This window comes from Thamnophis sirtalis, unplaced genomic scaffold (assembly GCF_051295495.1).
Source record: "Thamnophis sirtalis isolate CommonGarterSnake01/CBP01778 unplaced genomic scaffold, rThaSir2_p1.2 scaffold_1, whole genome shotgun sequence".
NCBI lineage: Eukaryota > Metazoa > Chordata > Lepidosauria > Squamata > Natricidae > Thamnophis > Thamnophis sirtalis.
This window is the reverse complement of record NW_028261381.1, coordinates 38610835-38623362: the sequence shown is the minus strand read 5'-3', so window position 1 is coordinate 38623362 and position 12528 is coordinate 38610835. Positions and strand designations below refer to the sequence as shown.

At 40.8% G+C, this 12528-nt stretch overlaps 1 long non-coding RNA gene across 1 annotated transcript; it reads left to right on the top strand.

The window, feature by feature from the left end:
* Positions 1 to 775: 775 nt before the first annotated feature.
* Positions 776 to 9057, top strand: LOC148049378 (uncharacterized). The gene is made up of 3 exons (XR_015696072.1): positions 776 to 3310; positions 4881 to 5015; positions 5257 to 9057. It is a non-coding gene; the product is annotated as an uncharacterized LOC148049378 (long non-coding RNA).
* The last annotated feature ends 3471 nt before the right edge of the window (positions 9058 to 12528 follow it).

The following is a 12528-nucleotide window of genomic DNA, read 5'->3' as shown; positions in this document are numbered from 1 at the left end:
TGACCTGAATGTCCAAGTTTTCCTGGTGCTGAAGTTGATGCTGACAATCATGGTTTCCTTTTGTTCACAGATTCCATCACGTTTTTTAAAAAGTTGTAACTGTTCCACCGAATGCATATATTCAATTCTATTTAGGCCGCCTAAATAAGGATGCACTGGAAAGATGCCGATTATACTTCAGAATTATTAATTGACATTTTTTATGATGAATTATTAATCATTGGAATAATTTTTGCATCTCTGATCTGAACACATATTTGCATATCTAATGTCTGATTTTAAATGTGGTTTCTTCAGTTGCATTCCCCAGGACAAAGAAATAAGAAACAATGTAAAGGAATTTCCCCCTCCTTCTTGCTTGCCAAAAAACCCCAACGGTTTGTTTGTTTGCTTATTTGTTTATTTATAAAGCTATCTGTCACCTCAAAACACTTGGACTCTTGAGAGAAGGTGGGCAACATAACTGATATATGTTAGAAAACCTACGAGGATATACGTGACCTGAATTAATGTGTTTTAAGACACACACACTCCTCAAAGTCAAGGCTAAAGTTAGGTAGGTAGGTATTATTTAATTAACAGGTAACCTCACTGTTTGCGCACTTTTCTTAAGGAATAGTCTTACTACATTGACAGGGATTTACTCTCTAATAAGTACGTATATTTTGCTTGTGCACAGGCAAACATTAAGACATGGTGTGATGCATGAAGAAATGAAGCTGTAGATAAAAAGCTCTATCCCTATAGTTGCTTAAAGCTATGCTGCTAAACTGGTACAGGACAGGGTGCAGACTGTAGCAATTATACATTCATATACAATTCTATAACTCCTACAATTGTGTGAGTTTTAGGTACACTCTTCTTTCCTAAATACATGGGTTTGCTGTAAGGGGTAGGGATGGGGCAACCCAAAATTTCTCAGACCTATTCTAGCCTAACCACTAACCACTTTATATGTTGCATTCCAGTGAAAGCTAACATATGTTTATTCAGAAGTGAATAGGGTGCTCAGTTTCTACATTTATTCAATTTTTATCCCACATTGATTACTTTATGACTAACTCAAGTCAGCAAACATATCTAATACACCTTTCTCCTCCTATTTTCCTCACAACAACAACAACCCTGTGAGTTGAGTTGGAGAGAGAGACAGAGACAGAGACAGAGAGAGGCAGAGAGAGGGGCAGAGAGAGGCTAGCCTAACGTCACCCAGCCACCTTCATGCCTAAGGTGGAACTAAAACTCACAACAAACTGGTTTCCAGGCCAGCACCTTCACAGGTGTATGAACTGTCTCTCTCTCTCAAACAAGTTTGAAGGTAAGTTTTATAGATGGGCAGAGCACTTTGCAAAAATATTTTCTCATAAGTCATTCATGACCCCCTGAGCTTCTCATTGGCTATATTGACAGAGGCTGCTGGGTACTGCTGTTCCAAACATCACAAGGTTCTCAGGTTGTCCATTCTTACTATGCAGCATGAGTTAAAACAGTTTTTCCTTTAATAACAATCTTGGCTACTCCTCATTTCATAGCCTTCATCTACCATCCAGATTAACCACCCTTTGGGCCTACCTGCTTCACATGTGATGCTTTACACTAAAGTGTGGCAGCTGCCATTCATTGTGGGATAAAAGTTTGATTTTGCTGTTTCAGGAAGGCAGCATAATTAATTTACCTACATAGTTTGTTGGTGAGGTGTGTTTTTCTTAATGGTTCATACAATCTACTAATTTATTATCTACTCACACGGCATTATAGAAAAATGCTGGGTGTCTACTGAACAATTCCATCTCAAAGCTTTGGAGGAAGCTATTATTTTTCGAAGTGTAGTACAAACAACCATAACTCAGAAATGTGGATGAACGTTTTTAAAATTTCAAATAAAACTTTTTTTTCCTTAAAAGATCGATCCTAGCTCTTTTAAAGCATAAAACTAAAATGTGTACATCTTGTGGCAAATACTAGCAATTGCAGTATTTCAACATAATATTGTAAAAGTATTTTCCCCCTGCCTACCCCCTGGACAAATAAAGCTTTTTCAAATCTCTGCTTATTCCAGATAGTTGTCTTGAGTAGCTACAAGTAGATAGGATAGAATGGGATAATTTCATCTCAGGATGATGGAGAAACATTTGAGTCACTTCTAGATGCCTTAACCCTGTTATGTATCTTAAAATTCACTCTTCAGAGTGACAGCCAGTGACATTCAATATTTATCAGCAAGTATAAGCTTCATTATTCACAGGAAGAGTGAGTATCCACAGGTAAGGTACACATAGAATTGTAATCTAAGCAAGATAATTTCAGCAGCTGAAAGGTAGGGAAAATAGACTATGCTTGACATGCCTGTTTATTAGGAATGATGTTTTTTGAAATTAGTGGAAAGGTTTGTTTTACAGTAACCTGTCTTAATATAAGAGCAAAGGGGCTATTTTCACTATTCTATTCTCAAAAGAGAAGAGGTAAAGTTATGTTCACTTCACAGTTTCCACAACTGCAATTAAGCTGAGTTGAACCATACAACTGATTTTTATGCAGCATTTGCTTTTTCAATAGATGGGTGTGTGTGTCTGTGTGCCAATTCTGAAGTATTTATTTAGACAGAGGCTCTCAATTCAGAGGAAAGCCGCTTTTTCATACATACCCTGGGATTTGACAGTCGTGAACTCAGTGGTGCTCACTCCAGATTAGATGTGCTTAGGATTGTCCCTGGCTTGCACAAAAGCTCATCAGAGTCATATCATTTCGCTAAAAAAGATGACATCATAATACTGAGAAACATGATCTTGAAACATGAATGGCATTTGCTTCCAGAGGTCTGGAGATTTGATTAGGTGTTGGGATAGGATAATGGTCCATGTATAGTGAATGTCATTGAGTTATTGAGAATGGGGCAGCATACATACAAACTCTTGTGTGTATGCTGCCTCACTCTCAATGACTCTGGGTGGTAAAGTCAAATGGCTGAAGGTCTTGGATACTAAAGAGCAGTTGAAACGGGAAGCTCTTATCACTGACCTCCATGAACAATATTGCCTGTTAAATCAGTTTTGTTCTCTTAAAAAAAGATTACAGATACTTGATGATATTTAATAAGAACTTTGTGTTGATGGAAAACATGTTTGATATTTTAAAAAATAACAATTAGTAACATCTTCCGTTTTCTGTCATCCTACCGTATTGGCAAATACGAAGTACAGCTGTTCAAATGATTCTACAACTCTGAAGCAGAAGTTCATGGTGAGAATAACAGCCGTCAGCAGTGATCAGTGAAAAAGAGTACCGTACTTTGAACTGGAAAAAGCTAGGGGTAAGAAAAATAGATTTATACCGAACTTTGTAGGTGCAGTTAACTAAGGGCCCAGCTATTGTAAGACACCCAGTAAAAGAGAGTAATGTTCTGAGCTCTTTGCAACAAGTGGAAGTCATTTTAATCTTTGCAGTCAATTGGATAAGTTTCAGGCATATGTGTTTGGGTGGTCCTTGGCAACCATTCGCATAGTTCTTGGCTTAATATGATGAAGGCAGGCAAGTGGGCTGGGCCATGGAGGCCATGTGGTCGAGGCAAGAGAGCAAAGGGGCCATAGAGCAGGAGCTGCTATGATGCCACAGCCAAGTTGGGCAAGGTGAGATAAGGGGTGACTGGGAGGGGCAGGGCCCAGCACGGTGGGTGGGGCCAGAGAGTGTGCAATTAGCCAGTTCTCCAAACTGTGCAAAATCTTAACAACTGGTTCTCCGAACCAGTACGAACCGGCTGAATCCCACCTCTGTATGTGTGTGTGTGTGTATTATATGTATACATATGATAAATACACACACACACACACACAAACTTTATATAGTCTCCCTTCTCAAGAATTTCCGGGTGGCTTACTTCCTGTTTATAGTCTAGTCTAGTATCACCCCTCATCACTCCACACCATACTACTATACGAATATCTCTCACATATATAATCACATATAATATAATATACCAGTTGCCTGCCTTAACTTGTTCTATACTAAAGCTGTTGGGTTTACACCACTTTTTGATCTTGTTAATGGAGCAGATTATAATCTGGCTATTTGGCATATTTTATTTGTTATTTTTTGCTCTCCTTCACAGATCGGAGGGAAAAAACCTTAAAATGTTAAAATAGGCTGTTTAAATGAGCCCAAAGAGAATGGACACCACACAGACGAATGGCAATTCCACATTGCCATCAACTAAATCAGGGGTGACAACTTTATGACCTGTGGCAGGGGTGGGTTCCAGCGGTCATTACTGCTGGTTCGCTTGTGGGCATGCCGTGCACTCATGCACTTGATGCACACTCCGCGCACATGCGCAGTACAATGAAAATTGTTCTGTTCATGCGCAGAAGGAAAAAACAAGATGGCAGTGCCATAGTCGCTGCCTGGAGGACTGGTTCGGGGGTGTGGCAGGCCTGGATCGCTGCCGGTTCCAATGACCCAGGCTACCAAGCCACTACTGTTTCGACTGAACGGGTTCAAACCAGTAGGAGCCCATCACTGATCTATGGTCTACAACGCCCATAATTCTTGAGCTAACCCTACTGGCTCAGGAATTCTGGGAGGTGAAGTCCATGTGTCATAAAGTTGGTATAGTTGTACATTTATGCCCTAAACCTTAGAAGCAGGTTGAAATGACGTGTGCCTTATTTTATTCCTCTTTCCTTGAAGTGCCGGGAACAAGTAGTAGTGAAAATAATTGCCCTTAGGCTATGTCCTACAGCAACAAAAATCTCCATGCTTTCCCATAGAAAGAGAAAAGTGGGAGGGAGGTAAAGAGAAAGCAATAGTTTGTTTTATTCTTGCTTATTTTGTCGGGGCTGCTGAGAGGGAGCTGCAGAAGCCTCAAAGTAGCATTACCCTTACAGGAACTGAAGCACAGGAGCCAGAAGGAGAGCTCATGGGAAAATGGAACCAGATCCTTTTTCTCTAAATTATAATTACTCCATAATCAAGCCAGAAGTATCTTGGCTTCAGTGACATGGAAACGTAGAGGTCTGGAGGTGAGTTCAAACTCTTCCTCTCCCTCTCTCTCCTTCCCCTCTCTCTCCCTCACTCTCCCCTCTCCCTCCCTCCTTCCCTCTCTCCCACTCCCTCCCTCTCCCTCTCTCCCCCTCCCTCTCTGTGTACATGCAAAGGAAATATGCTGACACGTAGTACTGGCATCTCATGAAAAAGAGTGGAAAAGAAATGGTAAAGTGTTTTTAGATCTTTCAACACTTTCCCCATGACTTTCCTGTAAAGGAGACCTTCCATGTGAAGTTACTGACGCCGTGAGAATCTTAATTTCCCTTCATCACCAAATGAACCTTCAACATTTTGGATCTGACTGGACCATCTTGTCTGAATTCCCTTTAGCAGCCTTCTTCTTCGACCTAGTGATCTCCAGATGTGCTGGAATTGGAAGGTCTCTGGACAGTGTTGGCCGGGAATTTTGGCTGTTGTAGTCTGAGCACATTTGAAGAGCAGCCTGCTGGGACAAGCTGCCTTCTATTGTTTCCTCTGAAAATGGTCATTCTTTCAATTCTTCATTCGGGTTTCTCGTCTTTCTTGGACTAAATGCCCCACATAAATAAAAAATATGTGCAGAACAGAGAATGGTGAAGGCAAAAGGGAGAAATAGAAGGGCTCATTTTGAATTTTGTCCTGGATGATGAGTCACGATTGCAGAACCATCTGCATTGGCTTCTCAGTGCTAGAACTCTCTGGAGGTTAATGCCTGATGTTTCCAGCACTCATTTACAACACTACATGTATCAACGGTCCCTCTCACTAGAAACATTTGTATATATTTTTTTCAGCCTACCAGTGATCTTAGAAGTGCTTCACTAGGCGTGCTTCAAGTAAACTTCATAAAGAAATGGCTAAGAATAGGTATGTTACAGACATACCTTTACAGACGCGTTACAGTTACCTTTTGCTGAATTGGTTAGGCACTGAAAGTTTTTAGCACTTAAAATACTTATGATCAGTGATCAATTATGATGCTGAGCCACTAAGGTTCTAGCTCTCAAGGGGGAAGAAGGAACCAATATGCATGCACACACAAATGTATAAGAACATCTTATAAAAGGGCGATTTGTAAACTTGCAGAAGATCAATCAGAGGCTGTATTATGTGTAATGAACCTAAAATAGGCTGCTGAACAAGCTTTAAGAAGTAGAAATGGGATTACTTGTGGCCTGCTCCCGAAATTTTCTAAAGCCTGAGTTCCCCTCACCATGGTGGGAGGAATGGAGTGAAGGCTCAGAGTGATCCAGTTAATGGCCTAATTTTACATTTTTTGGTTGCCAACCCTTCCTGTTGCTTTCCTTGGTGCTGCAGTTGGTCGGATATTCTGCTATTCTAAAGCCATTTTCCAAGCATATAATTAGCAGCTTGATCAAGAAAAGTGTATTAAATTCCTATCTCCTATTTGAAACCCCTGTGCACAATGAACTTCCCCCCCTTTACTTCAGATTCAGGAAAAGATGAATTATCAGTGGCACATCTCCCCAGTCACTGTCCCTGATCAAACCTGCTAAGCTACTCTGGCACTGGAAGCAGACACCACCACCCCCCGCAACCAAAAATATTTACAGTATCTTTTTCTCTGTTAGCAAATACGTATCCCTATTAAACGAGTCAACCAATCACTATAACTCAGAGGTGGAGTCTGTGTTTTGCATATGTATGTAATGAGTCAGGTTCAATTCCTAATAAAACCGGGGGGGGGGGATTATTGCTTGAAAACTGGTGACTTCTGCCAGTCTTGTTACATATTCAGCTCCATGCCAGAGGAAGGAGCCGCCCTGGATGCTGATTGGCTAGGCCGTCTGACAGTGGGATATTTAAGGAGCTGTCAGAGGAAACCTCTGTTCTGTTCCTTCGTACTTTAAAGCAGTTGCCCTTAGCTAGTGTTATATTAATAAAGCTGTTTCGCCTCATTTGTCCACACCTACCTCCAATTTTCACAATATTGAACAAATCTGTTATCAATAAGTCATAGGCAGTTTTCTTGTGTTTATTACATTATTGTTTCATGATACAGAACCTGGCACTGTGGTGGGATTCAACCAGTTTGTACCACTTCAGGAGAACTGGTTGTTAACTTTCTGAGCAGTTTGGTGAACTAGTTGGTGGAAGAAATCAATAGGGTAGAGAACCCCATTGTTAAATTATTTGAATCCCACCACTGCAGATAGTCCTCAACTTACAGCCATTTGTTTAGTGACCAAAAGCTACAGTGGCACTAAAAAGGGTGGCTTATGACCATTTTTCACACTTACAACCATTCCAGCTTCCCCATGGTCGCGTGATCAAAATTCAGACGCTTGGCAACGGAATCAGATTTATGACGGGTTGCAGTGTCCCATGGTCATGCAATCCCCTTCTGACAAGCCAAATCAACGGGGCAAGCCAGATTCACTTAGCAACCGTGTTACTAACTTAAGAACTGCAGTGATTCACTTAACATCTATGGCAAGAAAGGTTGTAAAATGAGACAAAGTTAACTTAAGAGCGGTCTTGCTTAGCAGTGGAAATATTGGGCTCGTTTGTGATTGTACATCAAGGACTATCTATACTTTAAATTGGGTTCCAAAGGTAGCCATTTCACCTGTTGGGCTGCTTGTGTCAAACAATGTAATAATTAATTAATTAAAAGTAAAGCATACAACTAATCTAGACATAACCATGAAAAAAGGACTTCATGAACCTGGCTACATGCTAATGCAGTGATGGCAAATGTTTTTCTACTGGGGTGTGAAAAGGGTGCACGTGCACACGATAATACACGCATGCGTGCCCACACTGATAATGCAATGCCTTCCCCCTCAGCACATGGGCACACAACTCCCCTCCCCCATGCATGTTCACGAGCCTCAATGAAGCCTCCAGACTTCTGGTAGGCCAGTTGGGCCATTTTTCATCTTCCTCAGGCTTCAGGAAAACCTCTGGAGCCTGTGGATGGCGAAAAACGGGCCTACCGGAAGTTTGGAAACGAACTCCCGGTAGGTCCATTGGGCCATTTTCTGCCCTTCCCAGGCGTCCGGAGGTTTTCCTAAAGCCTTGGGAGGACAAAAACGGCCTCCCCCTGTCCTCCGGAAGGCTGAAAATCAGCTGGCCAGCGCACACATGCGTGCCCTCAGCTATGGCTCCGCGTGCCACCTGTGGCACATGTGCCATAGGTTCACCATCACAGTGCTAATGGAAAAGCCAATTGCTAAAAAAAATAACAAGATGAGGCTGAATTGATGGGCCACAAATACGATATCAATTTGTGGACTATAAATAGATAAGTATAACTTAATGGATAACTATTTGGGGGGGGGGTGCTTTTCATTTGCCTGGCTTCTGGGTTGCTTCAGTTCCTTCCTTTATACTTGGCTACTGCAAGTGTGTCTTAGGTGGCTGTGCGGAAACTTTATTTGGTGCTGAACGCAGTCATTAGGGTATTGCATGAAGACTGTATTTGCGGCAGTATTTTAAGTCCCAAATTGTTTACCACTGGTTTATGGATTCAGGAAAAGATGTGGGCTTTAGCCTTTCAAAAACTAAATGGCTTAGAGCACAGCTAAGGGAATTTTGCCCTATTATGGATGTGACTGATAATAAGATCAGCAGGAAATCATTCCTTGCAAAAACTTGTTTGTTGAACACATGGGAAAGGCCTTCCCCCACTCTCCCAAATTGTAAAAGATACTCCATCCAAAGTTATGAGCGATTCCAATTCTTTCAGGTTTTAGAAAAGATCGTCAATCTTTGGTTTCTCATCTGCTTTTTAAATTACTTTTAATGATTTCACTGTTGATTTTAGTGTTTTTTCGTGATGGTTTTGTGGCTGGAGGGTGGGAGAGAAAGATGCTATTATTTATTTTGATTTGTTGGGTAATGCCTTAGTGCTTTCTATAAGAAGGTGATATAAAAATGTTAATAATAAATAAGTAACATATATATATGCTGTCTTTTATTGGAGTTGCTAATGCTACAGCGCTATTATATTGTATTGGGTTTTAAATAATGCATTATCTAAGATAACTTACACATCCTGGAAACTGATTGGATGAAATTTAGTACAGAAATAAAATATTTGCCATAGTGATCTGTCTGTCTCTCTTTCCCTCTCACCCTGATAAAGAAGAAGAAGTTGACTGTGGTTAAACGCAAAGTCTGACTTTGCTTTTTTGGGGGGAAATAGATATAATGTGATGAACAAGCTTCAGGTTGTTTAAATTTACTAGCACGACTCCCACCCTTTCTTCATAGGCCTTTTTCCAGACCCAGTATTTAAGTGACAGTGTATGACTGTTTTGTGATATGAATAAATGCTTGTTAAGAATACCAAACTGATTTTCAGGAAAGCTTCAGCTCAATTTTCACGTCCTAATTGTCCCAAAGTAAAAAGCTAATGAGGACACACAGACCCTCTTGGGTGGGAACAGGGGCATGCAGGCTCCACAAGTCTGCCCTTTTCACTTTGACGATAACACATCTTTTGTCTTTGTATGCACATGCTACAATCTTTTCTTCCTCCATCTACAAGTGTAGTTGTCCTACAGTCTTAGATGTTTTTGTCCGAGAGAGGTTGCAGTAATACATGTTCAGGTGTGTGTCCAATATTTGTTGCTGATTTTGGTTTATATTCCAATGCATCTAATTGTGTGAGCCATCTTCTAATTAATCCATGAGATGTATGAGCTAATGCAACCTTCCAACATAGCATTCTCCGGAGGAGATGGGACCACAACTCCTAGATCCTGCAGTTATCATGCAGCTGTCTCAGGATGAGACTACAGAAGTAGTTTACTGGGGCATAACTTCATTTCCCATTGGGAGAGCACCCAGGAGTGAATGAGAGAGAAAGAATAGCAGAGCCATTCAACTTCAACAGAGCACTGGCAGGGCAAAGACACCTGGTACCCAAGCAGAACATACATTACACCTGAGGGTTAAACAAGAAGCAATGGGTGGAAACTAATCAAGGAGAGAAGCAACTTAGAACTGAGGATAAATTTCTTGACAGTTAGAACAATTAATCAATGGAATAACTTGCCTCCAGAAGTTGTAAATGCTCCAACACTGGATGTTTTTAAGAAGATGTTGGATAACCATTTGTCTGAAGTGGTATAAGGTTTCCTGCCTAAGTAGGAGGTTGGACTAGAAGACCTCCAAGGTCCATTCCAACTCTGTGATTCTATCCTTATATTTCTAATTTCACCATTGCAGCATCTCTAAGGCTAACTAACAATAAAATTATATATATATATATATATATATATATATATATCCCTAATTAGTTGTCTCCCTACCTGGATACATATCCGAGAGTTAGATAACTTGAGTCCCAGTGAGCTCTAATTATTCATAGCAGCATTATCAAAAACTCTACTCCATTTTTACATCCTTTAAAGCTCCTGTAAAATATAAATACAGTAATAGAATGCCTTCCCCTCTCTTTCTCATACCCAGGCAAACACCCATTTGAAAAAAGTAAAGGGAAAAACTGCTTCCTCACTTTTTTTATAAGACCACTGCATGGAGCTCTTAATGAAAGTTTGAGAATTAATGGCAGAGAACACACAGTTGGGAAAGGCTGTTCAAATCTCTTGTTTCCATGTTTGTCTTTCAGCGGTGACCTGCTGGTGACATTTTCATTTTGTAGAGCTGGCCTCCCAACCTCAGAGCCCTAAAAGCTAACTCTCAATGTGGGGAAGAGAAAAAAAATGTTGTCTCTAGTGCAATACATATGTGTGTAAACATACAGTGCGCAACACAGAAAAATTTCACAGCAGAAGTTCCCACATCAGAGGGAAAATTAGCTATTTTCAAACAGGATCCCTGTTTGAAAGAGTCTTTCCAGCTCTGTGTTGGAGTGTCTTTAAATATGACCATCCCTGTGCAGAAATCTTACAGGTAAAGATTTTCCTTGTCTCCTGCATCCTGTCTAAAACAGGCCTTGGCAGCAGGAACTAAATTCTTTCAAAGAAGGAAATGCCAATAGTTTAGGGCCAATTAAAAATTCCTTTCATATTGTGTCAGCCAAATTCTCCTGCCTTGTCTGGGCCTCTAGCTCTTCTTTATTGGCTTCCATCTGTGCTGTCCTTGATAAACGTCTTTCGGTGGCTTACTTTTGTTCCTGATTTCAATCTCTGCCTCCTTCCTGTTTTGATCTTCCCACCCTCAACCATGAAGGAAAAGTCCTTTTTGTCTGACAAGGTCAGACCTTTAGCAACCTGGGTTGGTTCCTGGTGCTTCTTGGAGTGCATTTTAACACAGATTTGGATCTCACGTTGATAACTAGCATTACATTGCTGCTGTGGCTAGGACTATGGAATGGTGAGACTGTTTTGATATCTTACCTTTGAGATGCTAATGCTTGAGCCTTTGAATAGTTTAGCAGTAAAGGCCCTAACCTGACTGGCAATTTTACAGACCTGTGGACAATATAGATACAGTTATCACTTCATTAGGCCTGTGGTGTCTATATCTGCTACTTAGGCTTTTGTTTTTGAGAATGCTGATCGTATATGGTATCCATTGGAACAGCTAGCAAAAGAATGCCATTGTTTTTGACTGGCTCAACATGAAGGTGTTCAGCCTCACCTTTTCATATGCCAGTCCTGGAAAAATAACAGAGCAGGGGGAAAACAATCAATGCCATTGCAGCATACAGCCATAAAAGCAGATCTTGTTCTGGCAATGCAGGCTGATATGCTAATGGAAACATTTAGCAACTAATGCCAGCACACATGTCAGCTTATTTGACAAAAGTTGAACTGCCCTGCTTGATTTAAAGCTGACAAAAGAGTTGTTGGACTGATAACCAATTTGTCTCCCCCTTTGTGGTACTTACGTTCAGGTATTCTGGTCTGGCATGTATGGATATTTCGCATCAGGAGGCAGCATGAATTGCAAAAGGGGCAGTGCCAATTTGACTCTTCTTTCATTACATGTGCTTAGCACAATCATAACAAAACTCTATTTGCCTGTCCTTCAGAGCAGCTATTTGGCACCAACTGCCTTGTTGAGCAGGACATGAAGTGATTATGGCTCTTCATGGGTTAATAAGTTGGGCAGATGGGGTTGAACAAGGAAGAGTTATCCTGTCACAAGAGGCACTTCACTGTTTTAAACTTGCTATTTTCTTTTTTTCCCCCTGAGCAAGCAAAGAAAGAGGCAAAAGAGGTCAAATGTCATTGTTGCTTCTTCAGTTAGGTGTGGATCCTTCTTCCCGTCACAATGGTCATTCAGAACAGAAGTGCACAGCTTGGGAGGAAGGTGAGATGGGGATCAGACTTGGCCTTTTTAAACAAAGGGCTGGGACAGAGTGGACTCTTTGCTTAAAAGTCATGCCCCAAATTAAAATAATAATAACAACAACAACTGAATTTACATCTCAATTTAATTAACAAAAATGTCATATACCGCATCTAAAGAACCAATTCTCTTCAGTTTTATTAAAAATGCAGCAATCTGTGGAAGAACTTTAAAGAATGCACTGAAAGGAATCTGTGACTTTCAGCTTGTGCGTTCGAG